The following is a 26,316-nucleotide window of genomic DNA, read 5'->3' on the forward strand; positions in this document are numbered from 1 at the left end:
AACTTTCTTTCTGAGACAGAACTAAATCTTTGGTTTTAAAAGCTGAAAACTTGACAATAAGTACTGTGTCTTCAGTTGCTCAATTGAACCTAGCATGCGCGCTCTGTCGATCACACCATCGACAGCAGTCTTCGGACTGTGCCACCGTCTCGTTAGCACTGTCAGATATGCCGTAAAACAAAAAATTATGCCTTCCGGTCCGATATTCCCATTCGTCAAGCTTTGAGCTGTCTGTGGCACCTTCAGTTGTAACAGTTTCATGAACAAGGGGGTTAATCTGAGCCAGGTGCGACGCATTTTCAATAGATTCTACAATACATTACTAGTTACTAATCTTTCTCCAAGATCTGACTTTTTGCGTGAGTCCTTCTTCGGTTCTCATTTAACTCGGCGAAAGACTCCATTACTTCTGTATGACACCTGTCAAATTTAGTTGACAACGCAATATTCGCATCAAGCAGTTCCTTGTTCAATTGGCTAGGGTCAGGCTAAGGCGGACCGGGTATTTGTTCTAAGTCAACGCTCAGCAACAAGTACTTAACAATAAAAGCATCAAAGCATACCAAACAACACTTCGGCACGAAAAGAGCATGAGACATCGTTGCGTCAACGTTTACAATAAAGAGCAGGGCTGCACCAAAATGCATGCGAAAGCAGAAGGGGATTTGAACAACAACATCGTCGCTGCTCTCCCGTGCCCTCTGTATAGAAACAGATAGGTAAGACAATCGGCAAAATAGGAACAAGAGATGGGTGGCGCAATTAACCGCCTGTTTCAAAGGGAATGCTCATGGGATCCATCCATTCATCCATCCGCGGCGTCACCGCCCGTGCGGGGGAAAGCAAAACAAAAAATGAGAACCAGAAAGTTCGTGTTGTTGTTTCGCAGGCAGAAGCGGCGCAATTTCATTGGCCTCCTTACAACGCCTGAATGAAGTCTTCCGTGTAATGTTGTGCCCGCTTCAGATAAATAGAAAAAATTGCAGTTATGCCCTAAAGGCGAAGCACGGATTGGGATAGCACATTGGTGTATTGTTGTATGAAGTAAGAATAGCAATTTTATTAGCCGTATAACGTTGTAAACATTCGCTTAGTAACTAAATTAACAAAGATAGATTGTGTAAGCATGACTCAACGACAATGACTCAGTTCTACTTTAGTCTTTAGATTTGTCCTGTTGCAGTGTCCTGTTGCGCTCATTTCCTCTTTCCTTTTTCTTCCCCTCTTCCTATCTTCTATTTCTGTGTTGCTGTCACCTCCCTTCAGAAGAGTAGGCAGGCGTTGTGCCCCTTCCGGTGGCAGTTGCCAGCCTGCTCCTCGCCTTCCGTTTCCTAATACCTGTGTAGATGTGTGTATGTGTTCAAAACAAATAATAATAATATTATTATTGTAGTCGGTCCTACAACTTTGGCGGTCCGCTGATGCTTTTTTACTTTTAATCTAATTGTACATGCAACAACAAGTTCTCATAGTTAAACAAAACTTGTTTTTGTGTAAAAATAAAGCTAACAGCTTGTTACTTGCTGTTCTAGTAGAAAATTAATCATTGTGACAGACGGAACGGTGCTTGCTTGGCTCTTCGAGAATGATGCCAATCCGAAGTCACAATGTACCGGCATTCCCATGCATACCACGGCGCAGCAGTGCCACATTTCCGTCTAGGTAATATAGTGAGAAACTCTATGAAGGAAACCGTCTTAGATTTCTCTGCTAGAAGGACGCGTTCACACAGAACAATCCGGTGGGTCGCTTTTTATGCGCCATTTCGCCTTGTTGGTTCTTGAAACCTTCGCGTACATCAGTTTCATTAGTGCATCCGATTTTCACACTTTGTTCTTCCGATGAAGCGTCTCATCCACAACCATGTTCACGCAGGGATGGTAGTTAGACTAGCTACCGAAATACTCGTTGTTGCTATGAGATGCCAGGTATGGAAGGACTGAATAAAAGAACACTGATAGATGAAGAAGTGCACCGATACATCTGCACTACTACTTTTCGATAAAAAATGACTAATAGTATTTACTGCGGGGAAGCTGAGGGAATCCCCATGCTAGTTGTGGGGTGTTCAACATCCCTAGCCGTTAATTATTTTTGCGAAGTTGGCTCCATGCGCAATGCTTGAACGACTACTGTGAATTTGCTGTGGATGTTCTGAACGAGGTATCACAAAGAGGTGGACGGGCTCCAATTTTAAATGTACTTCTACTACGCCTTCCCACGTGGTAATTATGTCTAGATGTACAATATCTGTGAACGTAGTGACAGAGTCACGGCTACTATTGCCATTCGCAATGCATCTCCCTCTACTGTGAATTTGCTGTAGATGTTCTGTACGAGGTATCACAAAGAGGCGGACGGGCTCCTCTATGAAAAGTACTTTTACTACGCCTTCCCGCATGTTAATTATGTCTAGAGTACAATATCTGTCAACGTAGTGATAGAGGCACGGCTACTATTGCCATTCGCAATGCATCTCCCACTACTGCGAATTTGCTGTAGATGTTCTGTACGAGGTATCACAAAGAGGCGGACGGGCTCCTCTATCAGAAGTACTTCCAGGAAACACTACTACTACTACGCCTTCCCGCCTGTTAATTATGTCTACATGTACAATATCTGTGAAGGTAGTGAAGAGACACAGCTACTATTGTTACGTTTTTCCACACGCTGACGATGTAACTGTGCACAGTATATGGAGACCTGGAAAACGGCTAAGTCAACTGGCATACCCTCAGGTAAACCTCAGTTGCGTCACGAACGCAAATTTCTACCCTGGTGCTGGGTAGGCCAAACTTCAGGAGGAAAAAAAAGAAACAAAAAAAAATGAAACCAGACTCCATGGCAATGGTTTTGCTGATGCGCGAGGGGCAAACACCATCCCGCTTTCTCTGCAGGCGCCAAAGGAAACCAGCACCGCCCGCATTTATTTTTCAGATTATTATTCCTATTTCAGCTTTAGTTTCCTACCCCCTTCGGCTTCCAATTTTCTTTGATTACTCGCAGCATATGTGTAGCGCATTTGTGTGAAAACTTAACTTTTTTTCTTCAAGATGTGCGTGCCAGCATGCTATGCCACGCGACAATAATGCTTCGGTAAGACATCGCAGAAAAGTGTGGTTTATCCACTGTCTGTGTCAGCAACCAAACACAGCAAGTCCTTCAATAGAGAGTGCAATGCGTCACTAGAAATGGGCGCATTCAGCACTGTGATGGTACGTACGACTTTGTACAGTTTTTCAAAGACAGAATATTGCCACAGAGGCCATGCTTTGTTGATGGGCAGAACGCTACCTAGAAGACTGTGCCGCAGCAGTTAATTGTGAATAAAAAAAGCATTATCAAGAGCCGGAGATCTACGTCTTTTGCATACCAGTAACAAAAACTTCCTTTTTCATTCTATACAACGGGTATACTGGCTACTCCAAAAAACATGCTCCACCTAGTCAATGCTTTCTGAAAGCTCTCCTTGTGCTAATGTGCCGATAAATATCTAGAAAAATATCTTGAAAATGTAATATGTGTATATGGGGTTTTCTTTCGTCATAGAACACGTAAATCATCTAGAGCTTCATTCACATCTCTAACATAGCGAACAAGGTTTCATCACTCAGTCCCTCGCGAGAAGATTACAGATTTTTCTTAACATTTGCAATGCAGTTCGTTTGCCCTATCGTTGTCTAGGCACAAATGACACGGTTGCAAGATTATAACATCAAACAGCGCTGAGTTTTTTCGTTGAGAAACAGTAAACCCAAGAGAAGCATGTGTCAATATCCGGTGGATGGTCTGCAGAGGATGGGCAAGGGCAGAATAATGTGCAAAGATATTATTGTGTGCGTTGCTTCGGGACATGGAGACATATACTCTAAATGCAATGCAATTCGGCTGCTTTCAATGTATAAGGGTAACCTGCTCAAGACTCTTCTCTTTTGACTGCTTTTAAAGACTTCATTCTAATACACTGAATAAATCTTACGTACTTTATTTAAAAGAGCCTATAGGCTAAGGTAGGTGTAATCTGTTTGAAGGATAGGAACGGTATTAAAGCTATGTTACAAGTTACATTGGATGCAGCTCATTCGTTATGAACATCTAGGTGTGGACACAATAAAGAGGCGAAAGCGTTTGAAATTTGCTAGAACACTCCTGTCGTGCGCAGCATGTTTTCTTTGATTATAAAGTTTATTCATGACTTTGCGGAGTTTTCCCACTCCCAATGTTGTTCTACTAATGAAACAGCGAAGTCAACAGTGCTTAGCAGCACTCGTACTTGAACAATTTTACTGAAGTAAGCTCAACAAGATTCCAGCATCTGAAGACCAAGGTACCATAGCTATGTAATGATCTAGAGGAGGGTGCAAGTATGGGAGCAATCACTGTCTGCAGGAATAACAAATGGCACGATTTTTATGCAAATATCGAAATATGCATAGATATTTTCAAAACATAGGCTAGTCAGTAGACCGTGCTAAGACCTATCCGAATTACAAAAAAAAATATTCAGTCAGGAATATTGTTTTCATTTTCAAGCTTTTTGAACTTTCTTTCCTTAAGCGGTTTTTTTGCTCGCACTGTCTCGCGACGCCGCATAGACAGCAGGTCTAAGGGACATTGAGTAGAACAATCATAAGAAGCCAACAAACACTGACACCAAGGACAACATGCGAAGGTTGTGGGTTCGGTTCCCACCTGCGGAAAGTTGTTTTTTCATCCCCTTTAATTTCCATTAATTTCCCTAATGTTGTCCTTGGTGTCAGTGTTTGTTGGCTTCTTATGATATGATTAATAAAAAACGGGCCCCTCGGTTAACCCCCTTTTTTCTCGTTTATTGATTAGAACAAGAGATTTCTTATCGCACACTTCTGTTAAGCTCATCTTTAAGTACAGCGGACACACCGCAACACTGCGTGACAGCGCCAAAGTGGTACGGAAAAATTTATCCATGTTCTTCACTTCCTCTTGAGATAATGGAGCGTTACCTGGCACTGCAAGAGTTGGTAGAACTCTGGGCTGACATTATACATCAACTTCTCTATTGCTTCCCATAGTTTCCAATTTTGACCAAGTTGCGGCGGCGTACAACCTTTCAAGAAAGATACATTCTCAGAAAATCTTGAAAGGCTAGTTGGCAAGTTTTCGCCGACGTTGCTAGTTGTGTGAAGGAACAATACGCACTGGCACAAATGAGCAGCGCACGGCCCCACGTTTCAGTGACATGTTCTATTGGCAACACAGCCACGCGAAACGACATCGTTTCAGGTTTATGGAAACACGACATGAAAAGCCAATTCACTATCGAATTTCTACTGCACATGACAAAAGGGGGAACTGCTTTCTTAAAATAGTACATTTAATTTGTGCAGGTGAGTTTCGTTTACATTTCGCTGTAGGCTTTCATGTATAAATATGCCCTCAAATTTTAATAAGGAAAGTTACAATTTTTACGGCTGCTCTACATTCATCAAATATGTTAAGCGTTGCAGGTTTCGCAATAACTGGCTGAGAGTGCAAGGAATCAGTTTATTGAGCTAGTTTTCTTGATCCATGAAAGCTTCGGATAATCTCGTGAAGGATGAGGCGATGGAGCAATCTAGTTATTCTGGCTTAAGTTTTCAGCGAAATGGCCATAAGAACGAAACTAAAATCCAATAGTTTAAAGCTGCTAGGCAACTGGGAATTGCAATTACTGCTCCCGAAGAACTTCTGCTATAACGGGAAAACCGAGCTTAGGGAGATGACGGATGCGCGGCCAGAACTATCTTCGCCGTAGCGTATCCTGAAGCGCCAAGCGTGGAGGGACTTCTTACGGAGGTGAATTCGTTAATTGTCAGATAAAAGTGTTCGTACATTTAGTTTAGGCTAAACTCAGGAACATTGCGCACCGCAAGCTAGCTAGCCAAAAGAGTAAATGACACGCACGCGGCTTCTTGCGCACGCGGAGCAAACTTCGCAGCATGACGTCACAGCACACCCGGCGCCGTAGCAAACGATTAGGAAAGGGCAGCGCTGGACCTCCTACATGGCACTTGCGCCGTCACCTGTCAAGTGGTTTCTGTACGAAAGTAATGAAATACAGAAGCACAGATTGGCGACAACGTAAAACTTGCTTTCTTTACCTTCATCGATCAGGGACCGTTCTTCCACTCGAAGAGTCGGCAACCGTTTACACACACCGAAGCGAAATTTCCGTCTGCGCGTCTGCTAGCATAAATCGGCCACGTATCTTTAGTTTCTTACAGCACCACACCAAAATGCGGCGCAGAACACCAAAAAAAGATATTCACTTGAAAACACGCACGGCGGACTTTTCATTTCGCCATATATAGTTGGTTTGGTAGGAAAAGACCCGAAACTGGTGTGCGGCAGCAATTATCGAATGTAACAGAAAATAAGCAAACCGGTATTTTTCTGTCACTTAGGCTCACCTTAATATTTAATTCAATGTCTCGCAGACGATGTAGCGAACCCAGTTATCCTAATATCTTTTGTGCTGTCGTTAGCAGGTCGAACGGTTCGGGGATGTCACGTGACGACGCCTACAGACGCTTGCAGCACACAGGAGACATTGGCGTTTCTTAATCTGGCCTTGTTAATTTTATTTTAAATACGCATAACGCAAGAAGCTTTAATTTTATATTTCGAGATATATCAATTCATTATTGACTGACTTTGTTTCGTACTCTACCGGCATGCTCTCAACAGGGTGTCCTGAAGGAAGCAATGAAAAGAGTTCGTCGGCGCCGTGTGTCTGCTGCACAACACCTCTTCAGTAAAAACTCTTTCAACTTGGTGAAAGCTCCCTTACAAAAACTCGCAATTGCTAGAGGGACGCGTTCGTCACTGAACTATATGCGGCGCGTCGCTTTTGATGCGCCATTTTGCCTCTTTGGCTCATGAAATGTTCGCGTATAGTAGTTCCATCAGCGCATCGGATTCACACACCTTCTTTTCATTGCGATATCAATTATAATTATGGACACTGCAGGACCATTTCTGCCGTCGACGCCACCGTGATGTTTTGTATGAGTGAAAGCCTGTGGGGGTGAGACGGCGAACGCGGTTCATTCTCGCGTGCGCGCGTGAGGGCAGCGACCCGGAGGCTCGCCCTCTCCGGTGGCGCCCGAGGCAGGGGGTGAGGAGAGGGAGGAGGGGCGTTCTTCCACGGCGGCTGATAAGCGTGCCTCGATGTCCTCCTCGCACACCGCTCCGTGAAGAGTGGAGACAACCGTGGCGTCTTCTGCGCTGTTGGCAACGCGAATCGCGGACACCGTAGGGACGCGTTCGCGGCGCTCGTGAGTTGTGAAAGCGATCTGCGACGTGGTCAAGATGGGCGCCCGCGCGGGCCTCACTTTCAAAGCGCCCTGCGATGTTTGCAGAGGGCGTGTAGTGGTGGTAGTTTCGTATGTGCTGTGCTTTCGACGTTTTGTACGTGTTGAAGCGAGAGATGCAGGGAGATCAATTCGCTCGCGGCTCCTGCCGCGATTCCTAACTCCAGCGTTTTCGCAGACATTTTCCGCTGTCATCGACCGAGATGTGTTCCTGTTTACCTATGCGCGCGTGGCACCATGCGGCTTACTTTAGTTAAACACGTTGACGGGCTAGTTGGTTTGAGTCCATGATAGAATGTGTTGGCTCGACTGAACAAGGACGTATAAAAAAGGATACAGCACTTTCTGTGTGTCTTTCTACGTCCTCGTTGAGTGTCGCTTACACATTCTATCATTGCTATTTTAATTAGTAAGCGAATGTTTGCAAGTTTATACTGCCGATAAAGCTACTATCCTTACTTCGTAGAGCTATCTCCTAATTTGCTATCGCCATCTGTGCTTTTCATTGAAGGAGTAACTGCGAATTCTTTTTCTTTTAATGAATTGTCTCCTCCTCCACGTTCATGCAGCGATGGCAGTTATCTGACCTAAGGTCGTGCATCACCGAAGTGAAAGCACTTTGTGACTTGGTTATTACGCGGCAACAACTTGCATTTATTGTCAGAATTACTGCTCCTCGCTATAAAATGCCCAATATACAAAGAATCAATTAAAGAACGCGCACAGCCGAGGAAGTTCCTTAAAAACGTTATACTCGTGCTTTTAAGTAGAGCATGAGCAATGGCATTTACTGAGTCGAAGCTGACACAACACCAAGACCATTATTGGGGATGTTCAGGATCCCTAGGCGTGAACAAATGCCGACAAATCGGCTCCATTCGCAATCGGTTGCTGCGTGTTGCTGTATATTGGTGTGGTATACAAGACTATCACGAACAGATCAAGAGGCTCCTCCATCAAAAGTAGTTCCAAGAAACAGTACCACTACGCTTGCCCGTATGTTTATTACTTATACGAGGACAACATCTGGGAACAAAGTTATATACAGACTGTTACCATTCGGTATGTCCTTTCCGCACGCTGACCACGTCGCGGTGTGTACACTACATGGCTACTTAAATGTCGACAGGATACACTACACGAGCCCGCAGGATGGTGTGCCCGCATGGGGTTGGCACTTTCGGATACAAAGGCTACATTCCCGTTCCGCACCGTTACAGTAGGTCACCGACTCCTACAAACATCTATTCATCTGAACCTAACTGACTCACTCTAGAATTGACGATACACGTACTCATAATCGAACTGGACATTTGTGGCTGTGCGACAGCATGTATTTAATGTCATCGCATCATGGTTTTCACAAGGATTGCTACGTGAGCACGGGCTTACCACATCAATATAGCGCCAATGCACTGTCTCATCCATCGCACCAGTGGAAAGTGAAGAACGAATGCGAGAAAGCTGGGCTAGCAGAATTTTAACGCGAGAGTGTTAAGGAGCTCGTGTCGCAGAAAAGCCGGTGTCGTCGGTGTCGGCGTCAGCGGCGTTTGGCCGTGAGCGATAAATCCCAGAAGGCACTTCATAAATAAAAAAGCATCTGGCAAGATGGGCTAGTGGCAACAGAACCAGGGTCTCCGTGGTTTGAGATGGAGACGCTACTACTCAGCCACGAGTTCGTTCCTTCAAAACGGGACAAAATCGCCTCTTGTGAATGCGCTGTTGCCTTAGAAACGAGCCGTAGAAAGTTATACTGTGGTGTATATCGGTAATTATGACCATGTAACTTACAGAAGTCGCAGTTTCACGAGTAGCGAAGTACGTTTCCGCTAAATTTCTTCTGCGCTCTGTGCACACGCAGAGCCTGCTTGCGGCAAACACAGAAGCCCCCTTCCTCGCAATGTACGGCGCTGCCCCGACACGTGGCGCGCCACTCGCCCCATGACCGCGTCCGCCTTCATGGCGCGTCGGGGCCCGGCTATCTCTGCCGATCGCGACGTTTGGCTGGCGCAGCGCGTTTGAGTAGGCAGTGCGAATGAGATGCGATAACGCTTTCGCGTTCCACTCTTGAAGGCGAAGCTTAAGCGTCCTCCAATTTTTGTAACTGATGAATTTCCAGCGTTTCCGACGGAACAAAAAATCAGATGAAAAGAGATCAGAAGTGGCAAGACGCTAGTTCTTCAACTGATTTCATGTCGAGAAGGCGCAGAACAAAAGTCCTAGAACAATGGCACAAATAAGTGTCGAAGCGCTCAGTTCAGGTGTAACGATACAATGCCAACACACACGGGCAGCAAGGAATGCGCAGGGGAGATTACTTGTTTATTCAAGTGAAATGTTGCAATAATAAATAAGTGAAATGGCATGAAAAAAGATATGTTTTATCCTTCTTTCATAGAAATTGGTAGAACATAAAATGGAAACGTGTATTCACAGAATGTCTTGCGTGTTTGCTTTGTGGACTCATAGTCCGCTGCAGGGAAAGGTGGAGGATTTGGTGGCTGGCGACCATGTTGCCGGATTGCTTGGCTTACGGCGTCCTGTTGGCGGGTGGCGTCGTGCTATGGAATCGCTTCGGTGAGCGTACGAGCATCCTGGTATGGTTCCTTAGTGTGTCGGGCGGCCAGCTGAGTAGCGACGTGCTCAGCTTGAGGAATACGAGTGCCAGAGTTCCGAGCGTGCGCCGCAAACACGCGATGACGTACAGCTTCGGGCTGGCTTCGAGATTCGACCGCGAACGTCGTTGCCTTTCTGCGCTACTTGACGCAGCAGTTCTCTTAGTTGATGCCATCGCGATCGAAGCAGTTGGCTGCGTGTAAGCAGTGCTGATGCATGCTGACGCTAAACTCCGTAGGCGACGAGTCGTCACAGCCTAAACAAACGCGGAGGAAAAACGATGTGTAGAAAGTGCGTCGTCACCTGAGCAGAAGGCCTACACCGCCTACACCAGGCTACACCGCGTTGGAGCCTTCGCTGCGCTGAGACTACAGAAGCGCTCACTGTCGGCGCTCCTTAGCCTCATGATGCAGTGCTTCGCGTCAACGCTGCACGGTGGTGGCGGCTTTCCTGCCAATATAGAGCACATAAACCTGGTGGTGTTAAAGATCCCGTGTCGCACAAAATTCGGTGTCGGCTTCCAGCGTCGGCACCGACCGCCTCGAGAGTGAAAAATAATTTCGAAACACGTAGGCCCTCCGCGCGGCGCACAGGCGTCACTAAAGTGTTTTGAAATTCTCCAAGTAAAACGCGTCCCAAAACTCGTATAGTACAACCTAAACACAACCTACAGACGTGGCAACGTCGGACTATAAGTTGAATATACGAGAAAGCATGATTCTGCTACGCGGTAACTCAAACACAAACCCCTTTCAACCGTTTCACGATTCATAGAGGGGTGCGCCCTTCTCGGTTCCTTGCAACAACAGCATCCAGATGGCGCTCGCCTCAGCGCATGCGCGGCAGCGGCGCGCGGAGGCAAACGTGGAGAAATAAAAAAGAAAGCTGCAGTTGCCGGGAGCGCTTCAAGCCGTCAGGGATCTCTGATTGCTTTCACGTTCCACTGTAAAAGTTGTAGCTTAAGCATCCTTAAAATTTTTTACGGATTTCAACTGGCCGCACGTTGGATGTGAACCCGTGTGTCCGCATTACGCGTACAATGCCCTTCCTAATTTCACTACCGTGGCGACGCTTTTCCCGTCAACTTTTTTGGCGTTTGCATGTGTTTACTATATTTATCCTTAGGAGTGCTAGTCAGCGCCACCGCTCACGTTCTTAGTGCGGATGTGGAACATCCTTTCTGCCGCAGGTGCCACGTAGTGCGTGAACTTGGTTTGGTGACATAGTTTAGTGAACTTGATTTGATTTTCTTCGACGTCACAGCCATTACAGGTAATCGATCGTGGACCCCAGCATAGAATACTTTCCTATTAAAAAAGAACTGGCTGCTGTTTGAATGTGAACCCGGGTCTTCGTGCTACGCATGGATTGCTTTTTTTTTGTAATTTAACTACCGTGGCACAGCATTCCCCCTCAATTTTCTTGGGTGTTTATATACATACATATATATATATATATATATATATATATATATATATATATATATATATATATATATATATATATATATATATATATATTACAGGTAACCCTGGGAATGTTAGCCAGCGCCATCACTCATGTCCTTAGTGGCGGATGTAGAACACAGTTGCTGCCGCACGCGTCACGTATTACGTTTACTTGGTTGGGTGACATATTGGACCTTGGCTTGCTACGGGACCGCTGCTAAACGCGTCAGAGATATAATAGTCTAAATGCCGCCAACTGAAGCGTGAATTATTCGCACCCGCCACCATCCCTTCAATTCATCCCGTTCACACAGCTGGTCTATTCACATAGTTGGTCTGTAAAATCTGCAACACGCATCTTGCCCGTAACGAAGACTGCACACTGAGTTCAGATACACCTGCTTGCCTCGCCACTGTTCCGTGAAGATAGATGGGTCTGCAAATGCACCGCCAATTTCTGGAGTCTCATTCTCACTACAATAATTGGCTTAATCTTCTATTCATGCATGCAATAATACTGTCTCCAATTCGGGAGGGGAAATATCTGAGTAAATAGCCCTCTTATTCGGTGTTGTAAATACTCTATGTACCGCAAATTGTACGTTGGTTGTCTATATTTTCTCACATTCTTGTCCCTTTCGTTTTTAGCACTCCGTTCTGGCAGCTGTTTGTAAGCCAGTAGAACGTTCCTATACAACTACAAATTTAATAGTTTCCTTTTGCACAGCCAGATTTGTAAATTGACGCAGGCGCGAAGCCATGAGCGTTGCGCACGGCTCTTTCTGTAGATGCTGCTTGAGCAAAGCATTGTGGTGGGTGAGAAGGCTCAAGTTTGCCAACGAAGCTGCCCTGTTTGTAAACGTGAGAGAAGCAGAACGAATTGGGGTTATTGATTCGGCGAAGGAATGTCAGGTGGGTTAAAAGCTTCCCGAATCGGCGTATCTTTTGTCCGCGTATGGTTAGTCACGCCCCTTTCTTCCTGTTTTGTCATGCTTGAAAAAAACCTAGACGACCGCATTGCTTTGGAGCAATTGTGGCGCGTCCAGCTGCATGCTGTCACGTTTCCTATTCATTTTGTTGGATTCCTGGCGTCCCAAAAGCAAGAGCTGCACTAGTTCTGCCTTGCTGAAAACATTTTGAACATTTTTCTTTTGGTTAAATATTCAATACTAGAAAAAGTAGGTGCGCGCTTTTTGATTCTACGGAATTTGTGCGTGACGACATTTGAGAACTGTGTGCCACCTAGAACACTATTACATAAGAGATAGTAGTGCTTCAGCAACAGGTTTTTCGCAGGACATATTTAAAATGGCTCATCAAAACAGACAGTGAATCGGAGGGGGATTCTTTTCAGGAGTTTTGTCGGCCTTAAAAGCCCGACTTTTCTCGGGGGGAAGGGGTTGGGGTAGGGGAGGGCCCGCTTCTGGATCCGCCACTTGTTTTTAGTGCCGTGGGACGCGCAATCTCTTCGTGCAGCTGCATGCTTGTGAATGTAATAAAAACAAAGAAAAACACCCGTGCATCCACCCCCAATATTCTTAATCAGTGCACCCTTTTGGTGGGTAAAAGGGTGTTATGACATCTGGAACTGCCCTATCCTTCGCAAAAAGTCATGATGATGAGATGTTTCTTGAATGAAAACACCCTTCAAAGGTGTTATGATTCGTATTTCTCACCATCAAGGGTGTAAATCATTTTACTGCCTGTAGAGAGACGTTGAAGGCGCTTTGTGTCTTGAAAGCGATCTGCGTTGGTTGCAGAGTGCACGTAGTGCCGGTAGCTTCGCATGGGTTGTGCCTTCAGCGTTTCGTTGACGTTGAAGCGACATATGAACGGAGGTCAATTGGCTCACGGCTCTTGTCGTGATTCCCAAGTCCGGCGTTTTCAGACACTTTCCGCTGTCATCGCGCGGGATGGGCTCATGTCATGTCATGTGTCACACGTACGTGACACCGTGCTGGCTAATTCGGACAAACGCGTTGACGAGCTATTTGGTTTCAACCGCTGATTGAATGTTTAACCGTGACTGAATAAGGACGTAGAAACAAGCAGACAGAAAGACAGTGCTGTCTTTGTATGCCGGTTTCTTTCTACGTCCTCGTTGAGTCACGCTTATATATTCTATTATTGGTAAATTAGTTAGTAAGCGGATGTTTACAAATATCTAAGACCTAGAAAACTACTATCCTTACATCGTACAGGTATGTAGTAATTTGCTATCGCAATCGGTGCTTGGCCTTTCAGACGTGACTGCAATTATTTTGATGAAGTATCTCCTGCTCCACAATGTTCATGCAGAATGGCACTAATGCCAGCGAGCATCCGGCAGCTTGCATTTTGCTGCAGAAATATTGCTCTTTGCTATGATATAACCAGTATACAAAAGTGAATTAAAGAACTCACACAGCAGAGGAAGTACATCGACAACGCTATACTGCTGCTTTTATACACCTAATGACTGCTAGAATTTAATAAGGCGAAGCTGAGGCGATTCCCGGGCCATTGTAATGGGTGTTCAGCATAACTAGTAGCGAACAAATGCTCATAGGTGGCTCCATTGACGTCTTGGTCCTTCGATTTTGTGTCCAAGTATGCGCGACTATCACTAAGAGATAGAGAGGCTCCACTATGAAAAGATCGTTCCGTTGACAGGTCCACGCACCCTTCGCCTCGCTTCATATAGTATACGAGATTATAAGACATGGAGAGCCTCTTCTATGAAAACTTTGTTCAAGAAACGCTACTATTACGCCTTCCCGTTTGCGTATTATTTGTACGTGCGCAACATATGCGAATTAAGTCATATACACAAAAATAACATCGCTGTTTTTTGCCACATGCTGACGACGTCACAGGGTGTACACGACACACAGACCACAGCGGGTGTTCTGTATACCTAGCAATGAAGAATTTCCATGAGGGCGGCTGAATTCGCAATGTGTTACTTGCATACGTTAGCTTCCTGCACTATTGGTGTAGTATACGAGGCTATGACAGGGAAATAGACAGGCTCCTCTACCAAAATTAGTTCTCAGAAACGCTACTACTGCGCCATCCCGTTTGTTTATAGCATGTTCGTGTGCAATATCGGCGAAGAAACTCATGTACACATGGTTAGCATCGGTATGTTTTTTCTACCCGGTGACGACGTCACAGTGTGTGCACTACATGGAGATCTAGGACGGCATTAGGATGCCCTATACGAGGCCTCAGGATGGTGTTCCGGTATAGTAGAGGCACTTCCGATGCACAGGCTACATTCACGCTCATCACTGATACGCTAGTTCACCGACTTGTCTTTCAAACACGCATTCATCGGGACCTAAATGACTCACTCTAGTACCGACAATCCACGCACTTCGAGTCCAACTGGGCACTTCTGGCTCTGCGACAGCATGTGTTGCATGGCATCGCATCATGGTTTGCACAAGGGTTGCTACGTCAGCATGGGTTAACCACATCGCCTACCACATCAACAAAGCGCCCTTGCGCTGAGTCATACCCGCCGCACCAGTCAAAAGTGAAGAAGGAATTGAAGAAAGCTGGGCTAGCTCAATTTTATGCAACTTATGAATTTCAAACGCTTCGGATGGAAAAAAAAATTTCAGAGTAAAAGAGAACAGAAGTGGTAGGAGCCTGGTTTTTCAAATGATTTCATGTCAAGCGGCCGCAGTAGAAAGACCTCGAATCATAGCGCGTTCGTCAGGCCACTCGTCAAAGGTGTAAAAGCAGAAAGCCAACACACAATGACAACAAGTAAAGGTTAGGGCAAACCGCTTGTTTATTTTGAGTCAATGTAGCAATTGCATATAAATGAAATTGGATGAATTCATTGGAATCAGGAGAACATGAAATTGAGTTTGCATGTTAGATTCGTGAACTCATGGTGCGCTGCAGCTAAAGGCGCAGGATTTGTCGGATGGCGTCCATGTCGCAGGATGGCTTGGCGCACGGCGTCCTGCTGGCGAGTCGCTTGGGCGAAGGCACGAGCATTGTGGTACGAAAGTCTGTTGCAACCAGTTGAGTTGCGACGCGCTGGGCTTCAGGAATAGTTGTGCCAGAGTCCACAGCCTGCACTACAAATATGCGGAATTCTGCTTCACGCTGGCGTGTCTCTCGTTGGACCAAAGGTTGATTCGCCGGCCGACGTCGTTGCCTTTCTGCACCACGTAGCGGACCCGTTAGTTGATGCAATCGGTAGCGAAGCGCTTGGCGGCTTGTAAGCGATGCTGATGCATGTCGAAGCTAAACTTCGTAGGCGACGAGTCGTCACAGGCAATCAGACGCGAAAAAGTAACCATCTGCGGAAACTGCATCGCATGTACCTGGTTGGACTCTCCGCTGCGTTGAGACTACCGAAGCGCTGCCTATCGGTGCTCGTTATAGCCATGATGCAGTGCTTTGCGTCACCGCTATTACGTAGCGGGGCCGTACCTGCCAAGATATAGCATATTACGTGGTAGTTTTAAGGGTCCTGTGTCGTACATTATCCGCAGTCAGCGTCCATCACCGGCAATGAGCGCCTTGTGAGCGAAAAATCATTTCAATACACGCAGGTCCTCCGTGTGGCGCAAACGCGTCACTAAACTAATTGCATTTCTCCTAGTAAAACGCATCAGAAGTATCGTAAAGTACGACTTAATCCCAAGGCGCCGTCATGTAGCATTCGTCTGTAATGTAATATACGAGAAAGCATAATTCTGGTACACGGTAACTCAAACACAAAACTCCTTTATCAGCGTTTCACCGATCGTAGAGAGGCGCACTACGCTCGGTTCGTTGCAACAACACCATCCAGATGGCGCTCGCCTCCGCGCATGCATGGCAGCGGCGCGCGGCGGCGAAGGTGTGTAAAACATATCGCAGTTTTGCGGGAAAGGCGAAGCACCGATTGCAATAGCAAATTAGTGGATAGCTGCACGAAATAAGGATAGTAGATTTATCGGCTGCATGAACTAGTAAAAATTCGCTTACCAACTAAATTAACAATGGAAGAATATATGTAAGCGTGACTCAACGAAGACGTTGAAATAGACAGACTCACGGAGACAGCGCTGTCTTTGTGTGTCTGCTTCTTTCCACGTCCTTGTTCACTCGCGCTTACACATTCTATCATGGATTCAGACCAACTAGCCTGCCAACGTGTTTTAAATAAATTAACGAGGACGGTGCCACGTGCGCACATGTAAACATGAACGTGCGTAGCTCGATGACAGCGGAAACTGTCTGTGAAAACACTGGAGTTAGGAAACGCGGCAGAAAGCTCTTTTTCCCGCATCGCATGCAGCGGTGGTGGCGTTGCATTAGCGTCTCTACAACGCCTGCATGAAGCCTACCGTGCCACATTGTGCGGACATTAAATAAATAAAAAAAATTGCAGTTACGCCCGAAAAGCGAAGCACTGGTTGCTATAGTAAATTAGCAGATAGCTGTACGAAGAAAGGATAGTAGCTTTATCGTGCGTATTGATTTGCAGACATTTGCCTACTAATCAAATAAGCAATTGGAGAATGTGTAAGCGTGACTCAACGAGGACGTGGAAAGAAACAGACACACGGAGACAGCGCAGTTTTGTGTGTCTGCTTCTTTCTACGTCCTTGTTCAGTCGCACTTACACATTCTATCATGAATTCACGCCGAATAGCCCGACAACTTCTTTTAACTAAATTAACCAGCACGGTGCCACAAGCGCACAGGTAAACATGAACACACATAGCTCTATGACAGCGGTAACTCTCTCTGAAAACGCTGGAGTTGGGAAACACGACAGCAGTCGCGACCTAATGGTCCTGCGTGCATCTCCAGCTTCAATGCGTAAGAAACGCCGAAACCAACACGCATATGAAGCTACCGGCACTACGCGCACTCTGCAAACATCACAGATCGATTACAAAGACGGCGCCGAACACAACAACACAAGAAGAAGGGGACACGTGACAAGCACGTCCCCTTCTTCTCGTGTTGCTGTATTCGACGCCGTCTTTGTAATCGTGCTTAACCAACTAGCCCACCAACACATGCTCAGTCACAGATCGCTTTGAAGATGAGGCCCGCGCGGGCACTCACTTTCGCCACATGGCGTCTGCTACAGCGCCTACGATTCGTGACCTCGCTATCTCGCCCGCCGCTGAGCACCCCGACGGCATAGCGGCAGGCGAGAAGAACACCACTCTCCCTCGCCGGACCCGCCTGCCTCAAGCGCGACAGGAAAATCCTCGCTCACGAACGCGAAATTGAACCGCGTTGGCCGCTCAGCCTCACAGGCATTGACTCTCACATACAGCATACAGCGCGCGACGACGCTCCCATTTTCCTTGGGCATTATAAAGAACGTCACGGCGACGGCGACGGCAGAAATGCAACAACAGTGTCTACATAATTGCTATAGCAAAAAAACTCGTCTTTCGTCTCATTATGCACTCGCACAAAGCTTCGGTGTCTATATATGGATTTCAACTTGTTGGATCTGCTGCATTTTTTGTAAATAACTGCCATCCCCTGGTGCAAGGTAACGCTTTAAGACACTTGGTCGGTTCGTCGTAGAGAAAAAAAAAGTTAGAATAAGTTACCGCCTGCACCTTCTAGCTGACAAACAAAGAAATTACGCGAAGGATTCGTCGCCGTAACTGACTGTGCGTCTGTCATTGTACGGTGGTTACCAGGAGCGTTTCTGCAAGGTCAAACACGTTGTGTCTTGCGATTCAACACATTTTAAGACACTTTCGCTGTCTACAAACATAGACCCTGGAAAGTTCCGGTTTTGTTCCCTGACGTAACCAGCTAAACGTGGCAAACAAGAAGGGCATTGGCCGCGATATCGGGCAGCAGGAGTGCGCCAAAATCAAAGCCTGCAGATTGTCATCATTTTTCCTCTGAACATAACGAGAAATTAGGAAGTCAAGGTTGTCTAATTTCATACGCAAACTGTTACCTATTACTCTTGAGACGTAATGTGCATGTCATTTGCCTCAAAACTTAAAAGCATATTTTCTGCGCAGCGAAAGAACTTAGCAATCCACTTTCTCTTCCAGCGAGGTAGACTGATAAGGCCCGCGACCGGAAGCTTTTTGGGGCTGCGCTCTCGCCTCTATTGTTGAGCAAGCGAAACCGTCTTAGATTTCCCTGCTAGAGGGACGCGTTCACACTGAACAACGCGGTGCGTTGCTCTTGATGCACCGTTCTGCCTCGCTGGCTCTTGAAACCTTCGCGTACATTAGTTTCATTACTGCATCCGACTTGCACACTTCTGATGAAGTGTCTCCTCCTGTGTGATGTTCAGGTAGCGATGGAAGGTAGGCGAGCTAACGTCGTGCGTTACCAAAGTAGAAGTAGTCGGCGACTTTGCCGCGAAGCCGCAAGATCTTGCATTTTTCCGCCCGAAATACTCCGTGTTGCGATTATATGCCCCCTATTCGACGCTTTAGTTAAAGGAACTCGGGCAGCTCAAGAAGTGCCTTCTCATGCCTGTACTCTCGCTTTTATACAGAGTATGCCTAATAGTATTTAATGATTGGTAGCCGATAAACTCCCCATGTTAACTGCGTGGGTTTTCAGAATACCTAGCCGTGAAGAATTCCTAGATAGCTGGCTCCATTTGCAATGCGTTGCACGGTCCGAGTGGTATTGATGTGCTATACGAGATTATCACAAAGAGGTGGACAAAGTCCTCTATCGCTAATATATAAAACGCTAACATAGAGTATTTTAGTTTAGCGTCCTTACGGTACGCTCCGCTCCGTGTCGCCCCGTTACGCCATAGCGGAGCGGCGGGCGATTTTCACGTATTAGTTATTCGTTTAGCGAAGCGGAGCGGACTTTTCGTAGTTGCAGCGCCCTCTGGCGAAATTCAGGGTAATGAAAGAAAATAAAAACACCGCATTCATCACATTTATACAGTAAAATGTATACTGCCGCTAGGTGTCACGAGCCAGCGCTGAAAATGAAGTTGGGACTGGAACGCGCGCTCAGCAAGAGACGTTGCGCTGAAGTAGAAGAAGCAGAAGCTGAGGACGCCGGCTTGGACTTATTGCACGCCATCTTGTACAACTGTCTGCCTCGCCGACGCCAGGCACATCTTACATTGTCTTTTCGTGACAATATATATAACTTATTTTTACGTGATGTATTTGGACGTGCGTTTCTTATGCGTTACCGGTCCATTTTATCCAGAGGTAAATAAAGCGCCGTCTTGGGGAACCACGTGGTAGCTAGCGAGCTTGCTTTCCGCATCCAATCCAATCCTTTCTGACTCCAACATAGCCAAGGTGCTGCACAGCCCGCTCCGCTCAGGCCGCTTATAAGCGGACCGTGTTTGTCGCTCCGCAAGCCCGCTTGCGGCTAAGCGGAGGGCGCATGCGTATTCGCGCTTCCACTCCGCTTAGCTTCTGAGCGGAGCGTAACAACGCCAAACTAGGATACTCTAGTACTACGCCTTCCCGTATGTTCATTATTTGTACATGTGCAATATCTGTGAACGTAGTCATATGGACATGGTTACGATCGGTATGTCCTTTCCACGCGCTGACGACGTCACAATCTGTGCACTGCATGGAGACCTACAACACCGCTAGGTCTGCTGCTATACCGTCACGAAAAGGGAAATAGCGTAGCGAATGCCATTTTATACCCTGGTGCTGGGTAGACCAAACTCCGGAAAGAAAAATAAACAAGAAAGAAGTGAAGCCTGCTTCCATGTTAAAACTTTTTGTGCGCAAACAAACAGCGCTCATCCTTGTGTTGCCCCTATTCCTCGTCCCTATTTGTTTGCGCACAAAAAGTTTTAAGATGAATCTGTTCCAACTAGGCCGACTCGCTGTTATGCTGCTTCCATGGCAACGGTTTTGTTGATACGCGAGGGTGAAACGCCATCCCGCTTGTTGTCGGCTGTGCGCTCGACGAGCACACGAATTTATCTACAGGCGGCAACGGAAACCAACACCGCCTGCATTTAATTTTTCAGATTGTCTTGCTCTTTCAGATAGTTTTCGACCCGCTTCGGCTTCTATTTTTTTTTCTAATTCCCAACACGTGTAACACATCTATGTGAAACTTTTTTTCCTCTGCAAGATGGGCGTGCCGGCATGCAATACCACGCAGCTATTTTTCTGTTTCGGCAAAACATAGATAGTCAGAAAAATGTGGCTTATTCTGTCGTTTTATTAGCAACCTATCGCACAGCAAGGCATTCACTACACAACACCATAATGTAGAGGTGAGTATCTCATTATTCAGTACAAGTGGGCGCATTCGGTACTACGATCACACATACGTAAGACAACTTCCTACAGTTCTTGAAAGACCGAAAATAGATACAGAGACCAGGCTTCATTGCAGTGCACAACAGGCCTCTACCTAAGCAATTTTGCCGCAACAGTTATTTGTGAATATTAAAAACATTAGCAAGAGCAGTCGATCTACATGTTCCGCATACCAGTAAAAAAGCTTCCTTTTTTATTCCATACAACGGGTATACTTGCTAGACGAATGAACTTGCTATACCTAGTCAATTTTCTGCAAAGCTCTCCTTGTGCTAATGAAACGATAAATCTCTAGCAAATTATATAGAAAAATTTTGTAGTCTTTTTTTATATCTGGTTTTCTTTCGCTATAGAAGATATAAGACCACTAGAACTTGATTAAGATCTGTGACATTGTGAACAAAGCACCAATACTAAATCCCTCGCTAGCATATTGCAGCTGTTTCCTAACATTTGTAATACAGTTCGTTTGCTTGATCTATCGTCATCTTGGCATAAATTGCACGGTTCCGACATAATAAAAGCAAACAGCGGTAAGTTTTCTCGTTGTGAAACAGTAAATGCAGGAGTAGCATGCGTCAATCAGCGGTTGATCGTCAGTAGAGTTTGGGCAAGGACAGAGTGATGCACAAAGGTATTATTGAACGCCCAGCTTCGAGATATGAGATATATTTTCTAAAAGCAACGCAAGTCGGCTGCATTCAGTGAATCAGTGCAACCTGCTCAAGACAATTCTTTTTTTAATGGTTTTAAAGACCGTCTTCTAATACGCTTAATGTACATCACGCCCTTCCTTTAAAAAGAGCCTATAGGCTAGGTGGCGTGCGACCTGTTTGAAGCATAGGACAGGTGTTCTAGCTGTGTTACGATTTTCATCATTGGCTGGAGAACATCCGTTATGGAAATTTTTCTGTGGACACAATAAGGAGGCGAACGCTCTTCAACTTTCCTAGAATGCTTGCTTTCTTTGTTTATTAACCATATTCGTGACTTTGCCTAAAGGAGATGTCCCCCCTCCCACTTTTACTCTATTAAAAGGAGGAAGTTTTAGCTGAGGTGCTCCTATCTAAATACATCTAAAAGGAGGATTCGTTTTTCTCGGAAACCGCTGCACTCAATATGACGATATATGTCGCATTTAAAGGAAAAACTTAAATGTTGGGTTTGAATTCTTGATTTAGACCCTCCATTTCTTAATTAAAATTGCAGAAAGTCGAAAATTTTCTGAAAAGAACACTATAACATTTACAAGTGCGTAACTCAGCAAGGAAAAATTGACATCACAATTCTGTGAAATGAATATCTAAACAAATGAACATCTAAAGCAGAGAAAATTGATATGTTACACATGAATCTAAAAAAAATCATTGTCACCGAAATACAGCTGTTGCAGAACCCTTGTACACAACGTAACAAAATCACGTAAGAGATGAATTGAAATATCGAATTTGTCCTCTTTAAATTATCTAATGGATGCAGTTTACAAAACCGCGATATCTCTTCTTGATGCCGAAGTAATAAACTATAAACTTCGTGCGTCTATTTGTGCCTAACTTTCGAATAGTTCAAAATTGTTTTCACAGAATTCACAATATAAATCGAAATTCCGCTTGCAGAAGCCACTACAATTTATTTTTACCCTTCAAATACAACAAATTTCATCAAAATAGGTCCAGGGGTTATTTCAGAAAATCGTTCTTGCGTTTTACATTTATTTGAATAGGACTCGTCGGAGTTGAGCGCGAGCTTAAGGTTCCTCTTAATCAAACACTGAAGTCAAGAGTGCTGACGAACCCTAGTATTAGGACACAATTACGGAGGTCAGCTCAAGCAGATTCTAGCATCCCAAGACCAAGGCATGGTAGCTATGCAATAATCTTTGAAGGGGAGGGTGCAAGTGTGGGGGCAATGATAGCCTGCAGAAGGATTACGTTGCAGAATGTTTATGTACACATTGAAATATATCTAAACATTTTCAAAAGATATGCTAATCAGGAGACCACCCTACGAGCTATCGGAATTACAAAAAAAATATCAGTGAGATTTTTTTTTTACTTTTCAAGCCTTTGGAGTTTTCTTTTTGTAAGTTTTCTCTCACGCCGTTTTTGAGATGCAAATGGCTGTCATTTATGTGCAGCATAAGACGCGCAATGCACAACTACTGCAGCAGGTCTAAGCGGTATTTATTAGAGCAATATATTTCGTATTGCACACTGCTGTTTAGCTCGTCTTCCAGAACAGCGGACACACCACAGAATTCCGCGACAACACCAACGTGGTGCGGAAAAATTTATTTATCATGTTAGAGCAAGTTCTTGCAATAATGGAGCGTCCCCTGGCCCTGCAATAGTTGGGAAGACTCTGGGCTCGCGTGATACATCAACTGCTCAAGTAGTTGCCTTGTGCTATTCTTCCGGCAGCTCTTTAACTTCGCTGACTGGCGATGCCTTTGTGCATCATCTTTCAGTCTGTTGACGACGCCTGCGGTTGCTGTTGAGTATATTTTCCGATTTTACTTCACTGCGCCAGTGGAGAAGCTGTAGAGACATGTACGTCATCAGAACATCTTGTCAGGCTACTTCGCAAATTTTCGCAGACGCTGCACGTTGTGTCAAGGAAAACTACACACAGACACACAGGACAAGAACAGCACTCTGTCTATGTTTGAGTGTCATGCGGGACATACGTGCCATAGAACATCGCTTCATGTTTATGGTAATACTTCACGAAAAGCCCGTTCATTATCAAATTTCTTCTGCGCGTGACGAAAAGCGGGACTGTTTTTGTAGAATAGAACTCTTAGTCCATGTCGTGAGTTCTGATAATATTTGGTTGCAGAATTTGAAGTAGCAAAAAAAATTATGGGGTTTTTAGGTGCCAAAACCACTTTCTGATCATGAGGCACGTCGTAAGGGAGGACTCCGGAAATTTCGGCCACCTGGCTTTCGTTAACGTGCGCCTAAATCTAACCACACGGGTGTTTTCGCATTTCGCCCCCAATCGAAATGCGGCTGCCATGGCCGGGATTCAATCCCGCGACCTCGTGCTCGGCAGCCCAACACCATAGCCGCTGAGCAACCACAGCGGGTAATTTGAAGTAGCAATACGGTCCCAAAATTTAATAAGCAACGTTGCAAGCTTTACTGCTGCAATACATTCATGATATATAGATATCTGCAGTTTTCGTGATCGGAGATAGTTTTGAATAATCTTATTAAGGATTAGGTAATTGAGCGTTCTATTTTCTTTGAGTGAATCACTTTGCGAAATGTCAATAAAAGCAAAAGTAACTTCCAATAGTTTAAAGCCGTTGGGCAACTGAACATTGCGATTATAGCTGCGGAACAATTTCTGCTGTAAAGCGGCACACCAAGCTTAGGGAGAAGACGGCAGCGCGCTGCAAGAACTGTCTTCGCCGTATCGTACGCTGTAGCGCCAAGCGCAGCGCCACTTTTCACAAACGTCAATTCGCTCATTGTCAGCAAAAACTGTTCGGCTTTTTACTTTAGGCAATAATCGGGAACATCACGCACCGCCCGCGAGCAAGCGATAACGAAGGACGATAGCGATAACGATAACGAAGGCACGCACACGGTTTCTTCGCGCACGCGGAGCAAATTTCGCTGCGTGACGTCACAGGGCACACGGCGGCGGAGCAAACTACGAAGAAGAGGCAGTGCTGGCCCCTCTCATGGCACTTGCGCGCTTACCTGTAAAGTTGGTTTTTGCACAAAAATAATGAACTACAGAAGCACAGATTGGCAACCACTTATACATTTTTTTGCTTACCTTCATTGATCAGGGCCTGCTCTTCCACTCCAACAGTCGGTACAGCTCAGCAACCAGAACGGGTTTGGCGTAGTCCCTTCCTCCGGAGTGGTCCGTGCAGAGGCTGTAGCCGTTACACATCTGCTCCCGCGTCAGCCTTGCTAGGACTCCCAATTTAGCGTCATCTCGTCATATGTGATTTCTGAGAAATGGGCAAAATACCGCTTGGTCATAATAAGAGAACAATTAACACTGAAACCAAATCAAGTTGAGAGTACAAAGAAGCGGCTAAAGAAATCTGCCTTTCTAAACATAGGTTCTAAAGCGAAGCGAACCTATGTCGACACATAGGAAACTCGAACTCATTCTTCAAAATGCAAGCGATGACTGGTACGTAGTTTTATTTTTCTTGTGCCGTTTTTATGACCATTAAAAAGCGGCAATGTAATAAGAAAAATACTTGTTCCCGGAACGCTCTCCTGCGTAAACAGTTTGCGCACGAAGCATTCAAACACTTTCGGCAGGTATTATAAATTGCAGGTGTTCTACTCGTGGAAAAAATGGAGAGCAACCGCCAACATATACCGAAGCGAAGTTTCCGTCTGGGCGTCAGCTAGCCTCAATCGCCGAAGCAGCTTTAGTTTCTTACAACACGGCAGAAAAATTGCGCCACGCCAAACCGAAGCAACGATATTCACTCGAAAAGAAGTGCGGAAGGTCTTTCGTTTCATCCTATAGTTGTTTTGACGAGAACAACGTTTGTTTCTTCATAACGATTGCACAAAAAGTACGCTTACCACACGTCCGCTGGGAAACAGAAACATGTCGCCCTCGTGTTGCTCCTCGAGATCCCACGTCACACAGCAGCGCAGCGAGCCTTGTATCCTGAAGGCAGTTTTTCCAACATTGCAGGAAAATTCGCAGGTACAGAAAGTTCTAAGCTGCAGAGCATACGAAAAAAAAACGTGCACGAAGAAAATGGTAGCCGAATACTTGAGAGCAAAAGCGCCTCCCCTTGGCGAAGCAAATGAAGTGACCACATAATGTTATAAGACGCCAAAAAAGAAAATAGCCAAAAGCACATATCTACACATAATTGCATCGCCTTACTTTATTCTTATGTAGTTTGAAAAGATAACGCCACATATGCAAACGTTATTGCATATTCTTTGGCTACCAGCTTCGTGGCGGCGCTGTATTTCCAATACCGATACTAGCGCCTCTGGGGAAACCATCTCTGCTTGTGGCACGCGTTCGTTACTGAACTATGCGACGCATCACCTTTGATGCGTCATTTTGCATTTGTTGGCTCCCGAAACGTTCGCTTAAGTCAGTTCCATTAGTGACGTGGATTTGGACACATTTTTTCTTTTTTTTCTTTTTGATCAAGCGTCTCCTTCGCAGACGCGTTCGTGCAGCGTTTGAAGGCAAGCTTACGTCGTGCATACCCAAGTGGAAGCACTTTGTGACTTTGTTGAAAAGCGCCAGCGGCGCCCGGAGGCGAAGATTCAGAAAAATAAGAAGCCTGCAGTTGCCGGGAGCGCGACAAGCACTCCGGGATCTCTGAATGCTGTCGCGCTCCACCCCTAAGGGTGAAGCGCCCTCCAAATTTTTTTTACGCGTTCGCTCCGACGTCACATCCGCTACAGGAAGTTCATCCTGGATGCGGCATAAAACACTTTCGTGTTAAAAACAATTGCCCGCAGGTTTGGTGCGAACCCATGTCTCGTCACTACTCCTGCAATCCTCTTTTGAATTTAACTACCACGGTGGCGCTTTTCCCGTCCTGTTCCTTCGTATTTACACGTATATGTCTACTAGAGTTAACCCTGGGAGTGTTAGCCAGTACCATCTCTCACATCCTTAGTGCGGTTGTCGAACATGCTTCCTGCTAAA

General features: G+C 45.6%; 1 long non-coding RNA gene across 1 annotated transcript in view; it reads right to left on the reverse strand.

The window, feature by feature from the left end:
• The window catches only part of LOC135918236 (uncharacterized), a 90,311-nt gene that overhangs the window by 23,429 nt on the left and 40,566 nt on the right, over positions 1-26,316 (reverse strand). The window contains exons 4-5 of the long non-coding RNA XR_011507738.1: positions 25,218-25,305; positions 24,442-24,622 (exon numbers count right to left, since the gene is read on the reverse strand). This is a non-coding gene — a long non-coding RNA (uncharacterized lncRNA). The remainder of the gene's footprint in view (positions 1-24,441; positions 24,623-25,217; positions 25,306-26,316) is intronic.

Source organism: Dermacentor albipictus, chromosome 8 (genome assembly GCF_038994185.2).
Source record: "Dermacentor albipictus isolate Rhodes 1998 colony chromosome 8, USDA_Dalb.pri_finalv2, whole genome shotgun sequence".
NCBI classification, from domain to species: domain Eukaryota; kingdom Metazoa; phylum Arthropoda; class Arachnida; order Ixodida; family Ixodidae; genus Dermacentor; species Dermacentor albipictus.